This window comes from Dasypus novemcinctus, chromosome 13 (assembly GCF_030445035.2).
Source record: "Dasypus novemcinctus isolate mDasNov1 chromosome 13, mDasNov1.1.hap2, whole genome shotgun sequence".
Lineage (NCBI taxonomy): Eukaryota > Metazoa > Chordata > Mammalia > Cingulata > Dasypodidae > Dasypus > Dasypus novemcinctus.
Window position 1 is genome coordinate 34,828,519 of NC_080685.1, and position 15,392 is coordinate 34,843,910.

Below are 15,392 nucleotides of genomic sequence, written 5' to 3' on the forward strand. Positions count from 1 at the left end.
GTTATACAGCCTGCTTGTAGGTGGGCTGGTTCTGACATCCTCCAAATAAGACTTCCATTGCTGAGTCCAAGGTAACTTCCCCTTGTAGAAAGCAGAAAGAGAGAAATTGTTCTTAAGGCCAAAAAATAGCAGTTGCCCTCATCATTTCCACTACATCTCATTGGCAAGAACTTAGCCAAACTTAGCTGCAAAAAAAGCTAAGAAATGTAATACTTACCTGGGTGGCTGTGTGCCCTGATAAAATTCCAGAGGGTTCTATTACTATAAATATGGAGAAAATTAAATATAGGGAGCAATTAGCAGTTTCTGACACAAGTAATTAATAATCCCATTTAAAGAAGAAAAAAAAAAGAGGCTTTGAGAATGTAAATCATTTTCCCAAACTCACACCCTTAGAATGTGGCAGAGAAAGGACTTAAATTCAGATCATATTGATATCAACTAGCACTTATATTTAACTCAACTTTTTATTTTGAGATGATTGTGGATTCACATACAATTGTGAGAAATAATATAGAAAGAATCATGAATCCTTTAACCAGTTTCCTCCAGGGGGAACATCTTGCAGGAATTTAGTACAATAGCACAACCAGGAATTGACACTGGCAGTCAAGATGCAGTGCATTTCCATTCCCCAAGGATTTCTCATCTTGTGCTTTTATAGCCACATCCATTTCTTTCCTACACATTCCCCTTTATTAACCCTTGGCAGTCACTAATCTTGCCTCCATTTCTATAGTTTTTGTCACTTGAAGAATGTTCTATGAGTGGAATCATACAGTAATTAACATTTAGGTGTTTTTTTTTTTCACTCAGCACAAATTTCTAGAGATTCATTTAAGCTCTTGGGTCTATCAATGGCTCATTATTGCTGAGTACCTTCATTGCAAGGATATATTACAGCTTGTTTAGTCATTCACTCTTTGATGGAAATCTTGGTAGTTTCTAGTTTTTAGCTCTTACAATTGAGCTGCTATAGGCATGCAAAGTTTTTTGATAGATAATACATTTTTTCTTTTTTTTGTATACAAAATTATTTTATTAGAGATCAAGAATTTTACTTACATTTCTTTTGCAGCTGTGGTTTTCAACTGTATCATATTTACTGATTCCAATTGAGTGACTGAATACATTTACATGCTCATTAGCTAAAAATAATTTCTATGTAGAAGTCATGTTGAGTAAAACAGCTGTTGCTGTAAGAAATGCATATTCATTTACATGCTGGTTGGCTCTCCAGGGGATTTCTATGCTTATTGAAAACTAAATGGCAAAGATTTCTCCACAATTTCCACATCCGTCAGGTCATTCTAGCATTAATCTCCTGATGTCTAACAAGACCCCTTAGCGAAACTGCTACATTTCTTACATAAGATTTTTCTCTGATGTGAGTTCATTGACATAAAATGAAGGATGGACTTGAACTAAGAGATGTCCCCAAATTATTACATTTATAGGACTTCTTTCATATATGAGTTAGTACATTCTTTATAAGGGATTCTTATTGTCTTGGCTCTTTCTCACACTTGTTACATGCATAAGGCTTTCTCCAGTGTGGATTTACTTATTCCAGTTAAGAATTCATACTGGTTAAAGGCTTTCCCAGGATGACTGCATAAGTAGGGTTTCTCTCCAGGCTGAACCCTGGATGGGCAGTTTAAGGTTTGCGCTATTATTAAAGACCATCCCATATTCACTACATTCATAGGACTTTCCTATAATATAAGTTTTCTGATGGGTAAAATTACTTTGACAAATTCTGTAGTCATTTGTTTTCTCTCCGGTATGATATCTCACATGTAATTTGATTCATATGATCTAAAGTCTTTTCCATTCTTACTGGGCTATTAAGTTTCTCTCCATTATATATTCTCTGATGGACAACAAGATTTGAGACTTTACTAGAAGCTTTTAGGAGCTGGTTTAGCTCAGTGGTTGATAACTGACTTCTAATATATGAGGTCCCAGGTTCAGTCCCCTCTTCCAGTACCTACTTAAAAAAACAAACAAACAAAAACACAAACATTTCCATTATTCAATAGATTATATAGTCAGTATGGACCCTCTGATATATGTAAAGTTTGCACTACAACTGAGGTTTTCTCACGTTAAATACATTCATAGGGTTTTTCTCCAGTATGAATTCTATGATGCTGAAACAGGGATGACCTATGACTGAAAGCTTTAATGCAGAATCAATGATTCAGGCTGGTTGAAAGTTTTCCTGCATATTTGACATTCAAAAGGTTTTTCTTCAGTACGAATAGTCTGGTGTTGAAGAAGAAATGAAAGGCTACTAAAGACTTTCAGACATTTCTTGAATTCATATTACTTCTCTACAGTCTGACTTCTTTGATGTTAAGTAAGGTATGAGTTGCATCAAAAGGCTTTCCCACATTCACTACATCCATAAGGTTTCTTTCCAGCATGACTTTTTTGATGGTGAATGAAAGATGAACTATGAATGAAAGTCTTCTCACATAAATGAGACTCAGACTTTTTCTTGACTATGAATTCTCAGATGCTTAATGAGATATGTAACAGGACTAAAGGATTTTCCACATTCTTCTTTTTTTCTTCCAAATTCTACTCAATTTATTCATTTTTAAAAAATTATTACATTCAAAAAATATGAGGTCCCCATTCACCCCACCACCCCTCCCCCATCATCATGACACATCCATTGCATCTGGTGAGTACATCTCTGGGCATCACTGCACCCATGTCCTGTGGTCCACACCATAGCCCACACTCTCCCACGTTCCATCCAGTGGGCCATGGGAGGACATATAATGTCCGGCAATTGTCCCTGGAGCACCAACCAGGACAACTGCAAGTCCCAAAATGCCTCCACATCGCATCTCTTCCTCCCATTCCCTGCACCCAGCAGCCACCATGGCCACTTTTTCCACACCAATGCCACATTTTCTCGATATTAACCACAATAGTGGATTATATCATGAAGTCCACTCTAATCCTTACTGTATTCCTCCTTCCTGTGGACCTTGGCTTGGTTGTGTCCATTCCACATCTATATCAAGAGGGGGTTTAGATTCCACGTGGATACTGGATGCAATCCTCCTGCTTTCAGTTGTAGGCACTCTAGGCTCCATGGTGTGGTGGTTGACATTCTTCAACTCCACGTTAGCTGAGTGGGGTAAGTCCAACAAATCAGAGTGTAGGAGCTGAAGTCTGTTGAGGCTCAGGGCCTGGCTATCATATTGTCAGTCCAGAGATTCAAATCCCCTAGATATATCTTAAACCCCAGCACCAACTACAATTCCAGTAAAGTAGCATGAAAGGCTTGTGAAAAGAGATCCTATCTGAGTCCAGCTCCATCACGCAGAAACACCAGCTCCAAAGAAGGGCCAACTGGCATGGCAGTGAACCCCATCTGCCATGACCATAGAACCTGTGGGTCTCTTTAGCCCTCAAAAGGACCAATACCTGGGGTTGTATCTACTTTATCTGTCTCTGAGACTCTGCTCAGGTGTGCATAAGGGCAATTCTTTTGACAACCTCCCGACTCTTTTTAGAGACTCATAGCCATATGAACTCATTTGTCCTTTCCATTTCCCTCTTACTTTAGGTCCAACAGCATTTTTAACTCCTGTTATTATATGTAGACAGGGATATTCTGCTGGTCCGCATTGAAGCTTTAATTCAAGGTCATTTTCTAATTATGTCATCAGCTGGTACTTGGTAGTGATCCCTCGGTGCCAGGGAGGCTCATCCCTGGGTGTCATGTCCCATGCTGGGGGGAAGGCATTGCATTTACATGCTGAGTTTGGCTTTGCGACTGGCCTCATTTGAGTAACACGGAGGCTGTCAGGAGGGAACTCTTAGGCACAGTGCTGCTCTAGGCCTTGTTCTTATTTCAGGTGTATAGGCTCATAAGCATAGTCATTAGTATCAGGGGCTCACTGTTCGACCCTCATTCCTTCCTGGTCCTTGCCGTTGTACCTGGGGAACTGCCACTGCTTCCCTAGGGATCACGACAGAGTCCCCCCCAGCCAGGAACCCAGCACCCCCCAGCTGTTGTTTTAATTGTTTCCACTATGAGTATATCCAAACATTTCCATGCACCCCAGACACATGCCCTGTATAACTCCCTGTCAACATATATTGCCTGTCAATAACATCCCATAACAGTATTCCTCCACTGCCATTGTTGAACCACTCTGTGATCCAAAACTTCCTGAAAAGTGAAGCCCAATATAATGTCAGGTTCCCTTAGTAGTAAAATGGAATATAGCAATGAGTTTAAAGGTTAGATATAGAATACATATTGATTTGGAAAAATTCTACATCCTATCTTTTTCTTTTCTTTTTTCCTAATTATTGAGCTTCTCTTCACAAGAGCTTTAGATCACAGTAATTCATATACAAAATATACAGTATTCCCACATATCCATTATAAAACCTTTTCCCTTCCACAGCGATAATCTTTTAAATTATTCATATCATATTTACTGAAACTGATGTACAGATATTGAGACAATAGTTTTCAAACAAGGTAACATTTGTGTTTACATTGAGGTTTATACTTTAGGCTATACAGTTTTCTGAATTTTTTTTAGTTATGCCCTGTTTTACAATACAGTTTACATTATTAGTCATGTATGCCCTATATGTTTTTGGGGTAATATTACATGTTTTATGTCCATCCTTGTGTACTCTTGTGAAACACTTCTTTTGCCCTCATATTTACTTTGGTTCCATCTATTCAACATCTATTTCCCCCTCCTCTTGGGCCCCACAGTGAGAGTCAATCTTCATTTCTTGAGGAGCCATGTTCTGAGATACTTGAAACAGTGATGAGGGCTTGGCTTGCTCAACTGCCCTAATGCCCTGGGAGACACCCTTTCTCTTGAGAGATACAGTTCCCTCTATTTGATGGCATTAGTCCTCCCCAGGATGTGGGTCTACCTTCACTCTCATTATATGGGTCTCTACCCAATGGTATAACCCACTCTGGCAAAATGAGCATTCAGATATTCCCTAGGGGTCTGTCCTGCGTCAGATTATCCCCTTTGAGTATCTTAAACAGGTAACTTTCCTAATTATATTTTGAAAAGGTTTTCTCAGCATTATAGTCTCAACCAACACCTGATAATCTCCTATGTTCATGTGATGCCCCAACCTCCCCCCAATTTCTTGGGCTATATTACCCATCCACCCATCCCTAGGCCCCCTCAAACCCCCAAAGACCCACCCAAATGTAAACCTATGCCCCCATTTTATCCCTTCCTTGTACACATACTTACCTCCAGCTTATCATAGATTTCACCCATGTAGATGTCAGCTTACATCCTTCCTCTACACCCCGATTTCCTGTAAGCCTATCTTCCAGTCTCTAGCTCTCTGAGGCAGCTTGCTTATTTCATATCATTGAGGTCATGTAGTATTTGTCCTTCAATGCCTGGGTTGCTTCACTCAACATAAGGTTCTCAAGATTCATCCATGTTATCACGTGTGTTTGTAGTGTATTTGTTCTTAAAGCCGAGTAGTATTCCATTGTATGTATACACCACATTTTATTGATCCACTCATCTGTTGATGGGTATTTGGGTCGATACCAACTTTTGGTGATAGTGAACAATGCTGCTATGAACATTGGTGTGCATATATTGGTTTGTGTCTTTGTTTTCAGTTCTGCTGGGTATATACCCAGCAGTGGTATTGCTGGGTCATATGGCAAATCTATGGTTAGTTTTTTTGAGAAACTGCCAAACTGTCCTCCAGAATGGTTGGATCCTTCTGCATTCCCAGCAGCAGTGGATGAGCGTTCCCATTTCTTCACATCCTCTACAGCATTTGTATTATTCTGTTTTTTTCATAGCTGCCAATCTTATGGGAGTAAGATGGTATCTCACTGTAGTTTTGATTTGCATTTCCCTGATAGCTAAAGATTTGGAGGATTTTTTCATGTGCTTTTTAGACATTTGTATTTCTTCTTTGGAGAAGTGTCTGTTTAAATCTTTTCCCCAATTTTAACTGGGTTATCTTTTTATTTTCAAGATATAGCAGTTCTTTATATATGCAAGTTATAAGTCTCTTATCAGATATATGGTTGCCAAATATTTTCTCCCATTGTGTAGGTTCCCTTTTTACTTTCTTGGCAAACTCCTTTGAGGTGAAGAAGGCTTTAATTTTGAGGAAGTCCCATTTATGTATTTGTTCTTTTGCTGCTCGTGCTTTTGGTGTGATGTTCATGGAGCCATTTCCTATTACAAGGTCTTGTAGATGTTTCCCTACACTGCTTTCCAAGGTCTTTATGGTCTTGGCTCTTATATTTAGGTCTTTGATCCATCTTGAGTTGATCTTTATATAAGGTGTGAGATGGTAATCCTCTTTCATTTTTCTACATATGGATATCCAGTTCTCCAGGCACCATTTGTTGAATAGGCCATTCTCTCCCAGGTGAGAGGGTTTGGTGCCTTTATCGAATATTATATGGCTATATATATGAGGTTCTATATCAGAACTTTCAATTTGATTCCATTGGTCTGTGTGTCTCTCCTTATGCCAATACCATGCTGTTTTCACTACTGTAGCTTTGTAGTATGTTTTGAAGTCAGGTAGCGTGATTCCTCCAAATTCGTTGGTCTTTTTCAATATGTCTTTGGCTATTTGGGGCCTCTTTCCTTTCCAAATAAATTTCATAGTTAGTTTTTGTAGTTCCTTAAAGAAGGCTGTGTTGATTTTTATTGGGATTGCATTGAATGTGTAGATCAGTTTTGGTAGGATAGACATCTTAATAATATTTAGTCTTCCTATCCATGAACAGGGAATATTCTTCCATTTATTTAGGTCTTCTTTGATTTCCTTCAACAGTCTTGTATAGTTCTCAGTGTATAAGTTTTTTACGTCTTTAGTTAAATTTTTTCCTAAATATTTGATTTTTTAATTTACTATTGTGAATGGTATTTGTTTCTTCATTTCCTCCTGATCTTGCTCATTATTGGTGTACAGAAATGCTACTGATTTTTGTGCATTGATTTTATAACCTGTGAGTTTACTAAACTCATTTATGAGTTCTAGAAGCTTTGTTTTAGACCTCTCAGGGTTTTCTATGTACAGGATCATGTCATCTGCAAATAATGAAATTTTGCCTTCTCTCTTTCCAATTTGAATGCCTTTTATATCTGGTTCTTGCCACAGTGCTCGAACAAGTACTTCTAAGACAATGTTAAATAGAAGGGAGAGAGTGGGTGGGCATCCTTGTCTTGTTCATGACTTTAGAGGGAAGGGTTTTAGGATTTTTCCATTGTAAACAATGTTGGCTGTAGGTTTTTCATATATACTCTTTATCATGTTCAAAAAATTTCCTTGTATTCCAATCTTTTGGAGTGTTTTTATCAAGAAAGTGTGCTGTATTCTGTCAAATGCTGTTTCTGCATCTATAGATATAATTACGTGTTTTTTTCCTTCATTCTGTTTGTATGGTGTATTACATTGATTGATTTTCTTATGTTGAACCATCCTTGCATACCTGGAATGAATCCTGCTTGGTCGTGGTGTATAATACATTTAATGTGTTGTTGAATACGATTAGCAAGTATCTTGTTAAGTATTTTTGCATCTAGGTTTATGAGAGAAATTGGTCTGTAATTTTCCTTTCTCATGGTGTCTTTGTTTGGCTTTGGTACTAGGGTAATTTTGGCATCATAGAAGGAGTTAGGCAATGTTCCTTCTGTTTCAATTTTTGGAAGAGTTTCAGCAGGATTGGTGTTACTTCTTTCTGGAAAGTTCTGTAGAATTCACCTGTGAAGCCATCTGGCCCTGGGCTCTTCTTAGTTGGGAGGTTTTTAATGACTGATTCTATCTCTTTACTTGTGATTGGTTTGTTGAGATCATCAGTTTCTTCTTTCATCAATATAGGCTGCTTATGTGTTTCTAGGAATTTGTCCATTTCCTCTGAATTGTCATTTTTATTGGAATATAGTTTTTCAAAGTATCCTGTTATGATAGTCTTTATTTCCATGGGGTCAGTGGTGATATCTCCTTTCTCATTTCTTATTTTGTGTATTTGCATCTTCTCTCTTTTTTTCTTTGTTAGTCTCCCTAAAGGTTTGTCAATTTTATTGATCTTCTCAAAAAACCAGCTCTTGGTCTTGTTCACCTTTTCAAGTGCTTTCTTATTTTCTATTTCATTTAGTTCTGCTCTTATCTTTGTTATTTCCTTGTTATTTACTTTGTTGTTTTTTTCTAATTCCTCCAAATGTTTGTTTGTTCTTCAATTTTTGCTCTTTCTTCTTTCTTGATGTATGAATTTATGGCTATAAATTTCCCTCTCAGTACTGCTTTTGCTGCATCCCATAAATTTTGGTATGTTGTTTTATCATTATCATTTGTTTCAAGGTAGTTATTGATTTCTTTTGAGATTTCCTCATTGACCCACTGTTTTTCTAAGAGTGTGCTGTTTAATTTCCATATCTTGGTGTGAAATCTGGGCCCCTGGTCCTTGCAGATTTCCAGCTTCACTCCACTGTGGTCAGAGATATTATTTTGTATGATTTCGATCTTTCTGAATTCATTAAGCCTTTCTTTGTGGCCTAGCATAAAGTCTATCTTAGAGAATGATCCATGTGCACTTGAGAAAAATGTATATCCTGCTGTGTTTGGTGCAATGATCTGTATATGTCTATTAGATCCATCTGCTCTAATATACTGTTCTTTAGTGATTCTCTTTTGAGATGTTCTGTTCAGAGTTGATAATGGTGTATTAAAATCCTCCACTATAATTGTAGATGCATCTATTCTTTCACTTAGTTTTTCCAGCATTTGCCTCACATATTTAGAGGTGCCCTTGTTAGGAGCATAAATATTTATGATTGTTCATTCTTCTTGAGAGATTGTCCCTTTCACTAATATGTAGTATCCTTCTTTGTCTCTCACAGTTGTTTCGCATTTAAAGTCTATTTTGTCTGATATTAATATAGCTACTCCTGCCTTTTTTTTGGTTATTGTTTGCTTGCAAGATTGTTTTCCAACCATTCACTTTCAGCCTCCATAAGTCTCTGGGTCTAAGATGTGTCTCTTGTAGACAGCATATAGATGTTTCATATTTCCTTATCCAGTGTCCCAGTCTGAATCTTTTGATAGGTGAGTTTAATCCGTTGACATTCAGTGTTATTACTTTCAAGGAATTATTTATATTAGCCATATTTTGATTGGACTTGTGTGTGTCATATTTTGTTTGTTTGGTTGTTTTTTCTTCTCTTTTTGTCTTTTTGGCTGCTCTTACACTCTCCTCAACTCTGCCTGTCCTGTTTTTTTCCTTTCTTCCTGCAGAACTCCCTTTAGAATTTCTTGAAGGGGAGGTTCCTTGTTGGCATTCTCTTTCGATTTCTGTTTATCTGTGAATATTTTGAACTCTCCATCATTTTTGATTGCTAGTTTAGCTGGATATAGTATCTTGGTTGGACATTTTTTTCTTTTAGTACCTTGACTATACCGTACCACTGCCTTCTTGCCTCCATGGTTTCAGATGAGAAATCAGCACTTAATCTTATGGAGCTTCCCTTGTATGTGATGGTTTTCTTTTCTCTTGCTGCCTTTAGAATTTTCTCTTTGTCTTGAGCATTGGATAATTTGACAAGTATATGTCTTGGGGGGGCCTGTTGGAGTTTATGATGATTGGGGTGTGCTGTGCTTCTTGGTTATGTACATCTGTCTCTTTCAGTAGATTTGGGAAGTTTTCAGCCATTTCCTGCAACACTCTTTCTGACCCCTTTCCCTTCTCTTCTCCTTCTGGCCTGCTTATAATACATATGTTTGTGCATTTTGCATTGTCATTCCGGTCCCTACGTCCTAGCTGGAATTTTTCTGTCTTTTTATTGATCAATTCTACTATCTGTTTGATTTCTGATGTACTGTCTTCCACATCACTAATTCTCTGCTCTGTCTCTTCTAATCTGCTGTTTTTTGCTGCTAGTGTATTTTTGATTTCTTGAACTGTGGTGTTCATTCCCATCATATCTGTTATCTTTTTGCATATGTCTGCAATTTCCCCTCCAAGTGTTGTCTTCATATTGTTAACCTCTTCCTTTACTTCATTAAATTTGTCTGTGATATATGTTCTGAGATCTTTAATTACTTGTGCGAAGTTCTGCTCCCCTTCCTGGTTTTTAGTTTGTTCATTTGGATTCAGCCATGTTTTCCTGATTACTGGTTTGGTTTGTAGATGTTTGTTGCTGTCTGGTCATCATTACATTTTGACGGGTTTAATCAGTTACTTAGTTTCTTTGTCTAGTCTTGGGGATTAATTAGCTGTTGTTTTTGCGTAAGTGTTATATCTTCTCTTTGTCACTTTGTTGTTCTTATTCTAATTTCCTATTGCTGGCTGAGTTCACTTTGAAGAAAAGTATTAGGGCCAGGGAAAGGCAATTGTGTAAGCAAGGAAAATGTGTAAAGTAGTATTGGTAATATATGTTAACAGAGCAACAGTATGAGATCTGGGAGGATGGATATTAGATTCATGTAAGTTGTGTAGAGTTATAGCAGTAGGTAGAGTACCTATAATGAGGTAGTCGACTGAATATGGTAGGAATATGGTATGAATTAAAAAGCTAGTGTTTTCATGAGAGAGGAAAAGAGAAAAGAAAGGCAATACTTTCAAGAGTGGATAAAAGACAGAAAACAAAACAGAGGTATTAGAAATTAAGAGTTAGACACTTTGTGGATCAAAGAAAGGGAGATGGAATATAGGAGAGACAGTAGATGATGGAGGATATCAAGATGTGGGGGAGAGGGGATAGTGTAGGTAGCCAAAATTAATTCACACAGAAATGAGGCAATGGAGGATAAGGAAACCCAGCAAATGTGAGGTGTTCCCTGCAGCACCTATAGTATAATTAAGATAAAATAAAATAAGAAGAAAATGAGGGATGAGAGAAAAAAAGAGAGAAGAAAGAAAGAAAGAAAAAAGGGGGTTGGGTAAAGGGAGGGAACAAGTAAGGAAAAGAAAAAAAGATATAGAACAACCACAACAGCAACAACAAAAATAACCCCTAAATAACTTTAAAAAAAAAAAAAAAGACTTTGGGGGATACGATGGGAGAAAAGACTGGGAGATAATGCAATGTTAGCAATCAGGACAATAAAAAATAAAAAAATAAAATAAAACAAAACAAATAGAAAAAACACAAATGTTGAGGGCCAGGACATTCAAGGACCTCAGATGGACCTCAGGGCGTGATTGATTCAGGGATGGAAAATCTGTGATATTGCAGACTCAAGTGGTGTGAGTCTCTCGGGTGTGGGCCACCAGGGTTTAGGGGACTCAGACCTGGCAACCTCAAATCTGGTTAACAGTGAGCCTGGGAGCACTGCAGTGCAACACAGCCTCCAGGCATCCCCGCAGCTGGGTGCCAGCCCTATGGGGGAGGTCACATCCGCAAACTCTGACCTATGTGTCTGAACCCCTCCATTCACCCTCTCACTTGGGTCTCTTCTGTGGTTGTATAATCAATTCAACTTCACAACACCTCCTGCCCTGTAAGCCCTCAAAATGGCCACCTGGGGGCGCCTTTACACTGCAGCCAATTTAATGATGAAGATCAATAGCCAGGCCCAGGGGGTGGGGCTCCAGCCGGAAATGCAGATATCAGAGTCTAAACCCAAAATTCTCATGCTTTGCAAAATATTTCCCTAATCGGCTTCCAGACATCTCCCACCCTGCCAGTCCCTGAAATAGCCTCCTGGTGACATCTCTTTATTGCGAGCAATTTAAGGCCACTGCAGATCAGCAGCTGGCCTTGGGGGCAGGGCTCTAGCCGGAAGCGTTATTATTTGTGTCCGCAATCAAAAATTCCCCTGCCTCACAATAAAACTCCCGTTTGTCTCCCCAAATTGGTCTGCAAAGGCCTCCTGCCCTGTTAGTCCCCCAATAGCCCGCTCAAGGCTTATGAATTCCCCAGGACCGCAGAGCCTCCAGGAATCGCCGCTGCAGCTCTGGTGCCACGGCTCCACCCACCCCAGGAGGGAGTGTCAGGCATGCAGCCCCCACCTCTGTGTAATAGAGCCTCAATTTTATCTTATACATGAATTTTCTCTGTTACCTTCCCACCAAATCGATGTCCAGACACCTCCTGCCCTGCAAAATCCTGAAACAGCCTGGTCCCGAAGAATTTCCAATGCTGCTCCAGCCACTTCTTTGCAGGAGAGATTATCAGATGCGCTCACTCAGCCACCATCATGCCCCGCCCCGCCTTAGATTTTCAACATTCTATGCATTCATATATTTTTTCTCCATGGTGAGTTCTTTGATGAATAGTAAGTGATGAGAGATGCTTAAAGGCTCCATATTCAATGCATTTGTAAGATAGCTCTCTACCCTGACTTACCTGATATCAATAAAGGCTAAATGTTTTCCCACATACATGATATTCATAGGGTTTCTCTCCAGTATGAATTCTCCAAGGACAATTAAGGCTTGATTGATTGTCAAAGGCTTTTCCACATTCACTGCATATAAAGATTTTTTTCTCTATTGTAAGTCTGGTAATGGGTAAGAGATTTGCTCTGGCTGAAGGCTGCTACACTTTCATTAGAATTCAAGTTTCCATCATTGATTTTCTCATTTTGTGTAATTGACTTTTTAGGTAAACTCTTCTCAAACATAGCATATTTATGTGATTTTCCTTCAGAAGACATTCTCTGTGGTTCAGAAGGAATAGCCTATAAGTGGAAGATGCTACTAAACATATTGTATTCATAAACACTTTATAGGAAGTGATCTGAAATGTTCTACTTGATTTCCATGCTTCCTCTCCAATCCTTGTTAAAATTTGAACATTCAAGATATTCTTTTATAATTTTTTCTATGATGGCCCTTTGCGATGAATCCTATTCCTTCTCTTTTGTTGATAATTCCTTGTTTTCTCATCATGATTCCCAGTCCAGGACATGACTTTGCAATTTCCAACAGCCAACACAGTTCTCTTTCCAAGTTCCTGTCTTAGAGAAGGAAGGGCAGTGTCTGGAATGGTCTGTGGTCAGGACACCACCCGTACCACAGGATTCCATCCAAGGCCTGATGCAGTCTCTCCCTGAACCCGTGGTGGTCCAGAGCCGGCACCTCCATGTACCTGCTGCGCAGGACCCTTGTGAGCAGCTGTAGCCACTGCCCTCCTGGGAACAGCACCCAAAACATACTTATTCAGTTCTCTGGGATAAATTTCCAGGACTGCAATTGGTAGCTGATATGGTCATTGTGTGTTTATTACTTTCAGGACTGCTAAACTGTTTTCAAGAATGGGAATATAACATTTGACATTCCAGCAGCAAAGTTTGAGTAATAGTGTTTCTCCTGCATCTTTGACAAGATTTGATGTAGTCACTATTTTGTCTTTTAGCTCTTCTGATAGGTAAGTAGTGAAATCTTATTTTTCCTTTAATTTTCTTTTCCCTAATGCTAATGATATTGAAGATCTTTTCATATGCGTATTTGCCATCCCTCTATTTTCTTTGGTAAAAGGTCTTTTTATGTCTTTTTCCCAATTGTTAAGTGGACTGTTTTGTACTTTTAATTTTTAAAAAATTCACATACTGTATATAGTTCACAATAGGGCAATCATAGAGTATTTGTCTTTTTGTGTCAGGCTTGCTTCACTCAACATAATGTCCTCCAGTTTCATCCACATTGTCATGTGTTTAATGAGTTTATTTCTTCTTACCACTGCATAATATTCCATCATGTGTATACTACATAATTTGTTTATCCATTGATCAGTTGATGGACACCTGGATTGTTTCCAACTTTTGGCTGTCATGAATAATGCTGCTATGAACATTAGTGTGAAGATATCTATTTGTGCCATTGCTCTCACTTCTCTGGGTATATACCTAGGCTGTGTATATACCCATGGCAAGTCTATGTTCAACTTCCTTAGGAACTGTCAAACCATCTTTCACAAGGGCTGTAAATTCCATTCCTATCTCTCTACATCCTCTCTAAATGTATAGTTTTCTGACTTTTTAATAGTGGCCAGTCTAATAGGTGTGAAATGATATTTCATTTTTTAATAGTTTTTTTTTAATAGTTTTTTCTTCCCCTCCCCTGCCCTGCTGTTTTTGCTGTCTGTGTCCATTCACTGTTTTTTCTTCTGTATCTATTTTCTCTTTTTGTCTTCTTATCTTTCTCCTCTAGGATTCACTGAGATTAGATCCTGGGGACCTCTTACGTGGAGATAGGTTCCCTATCAGTTGTGCCACCTGAGTTCCTGGTCTCTGCTGTGCTTCACCTTGTCTCTCTCCTTTGTCTCTCTTTTGTTGCATCATCATCTTGCTGCATGACTCACTTGCAGAAGCACTGGTTCACTGCATGGGCACTTGGCTCACCACGCAGGCATGGGCTTACCATACAGGCACTTGCTCACCACATGGGCATTCACACGGACACTTGGCTTGTCATGCAGACACTTAGCTCACCTTGTAACCACTTGTGCTAGCACTAGGCTCACTATGTGGACACTGGCTAACTGTGCAGGCACTGGCTCACCAAATGGGCACTCACGTGAGCACTTGGCTCACCATGTGGGCATTTGGCTCACCACACGGGCACTCACATGGGCACTTGGCTCGCCGTGTGGGCACTTGGCTCACCATGTGAGCACTGGCTTGCCAAACAGGCACACTTTCTCTTCTTCTTTTTTACCAGGAGGGCCCAGGCATCAAACCCAGGTCCTCCCATATAGTAGGCAGACGCCCTATCACTTGAGCCACATCTGCTTCCCTCATTGCAGTTTTGATTTGCATTTCCTTAATCGCTCGTGATGTTGAACGTTTTGTCATGCGTTTCTTCACTGTTTGTATTTTTTACTTGGACAGTTGTCTTTTCAAGTCCTTTGCCCGTTTTTTAATTGAATACTTTGTCTTTATATTTTGGAGTTGCGTGATCTCCTTATGTATTAATGAATACTAAACCCTTCTCAGATGTGTAATTGCCAAATATTTTCTCCCATTGAGTTGGCTGCCTTTTCACCCTTTTGACAAAGTCCTTTGAGGTGCAAAAGTGTTGAAATTTGAGAAGGTTCCATTTATCTATTTTTTCTTTTGCTACTGGTGCTTTGGGCATAAGGTTTAAGAAACTACCACTTACCAGAAGATCTTGCAGATGTTTTCTTACATTTTCTTTTAGGAGTTTTATGATTGTTTTTATATTTAGGCCCTTGAACAATTTTGAGTTAATTTTTATATAGGGTATGAGATAGGGGTCCTCTTTCTTTCTTTTGGATATGGCTATCCAGTTCTCCCAGCACCATTTGTTGAATAGACTACTCTGGTCGAGCTGGGTGGGCTTAACAGTCTTGTTAAAAATCACTTGACTATAGATGTGAAGGTCAATTTCTAAGTTCTCAATTCAGTTCCATTGGTCAATCCGTCTG

At 38.9% G+C, this 15,392-nt stretch overlaps 1 pseudogene; it reads right to left on the minus strand.

Moving 5' to 3' along the window:
- Positions 1-1,765: 1,765 nt before the first annotated feature.
- LOC139436214 (zinc finger protein 181 pseudogene) lies at positions 1,766-13,032 on the minus strand (annotated as a pseudogene).
- Between the last annotated feature and the right edge of the window lie 2,360 nt (positions 13,033-15,392).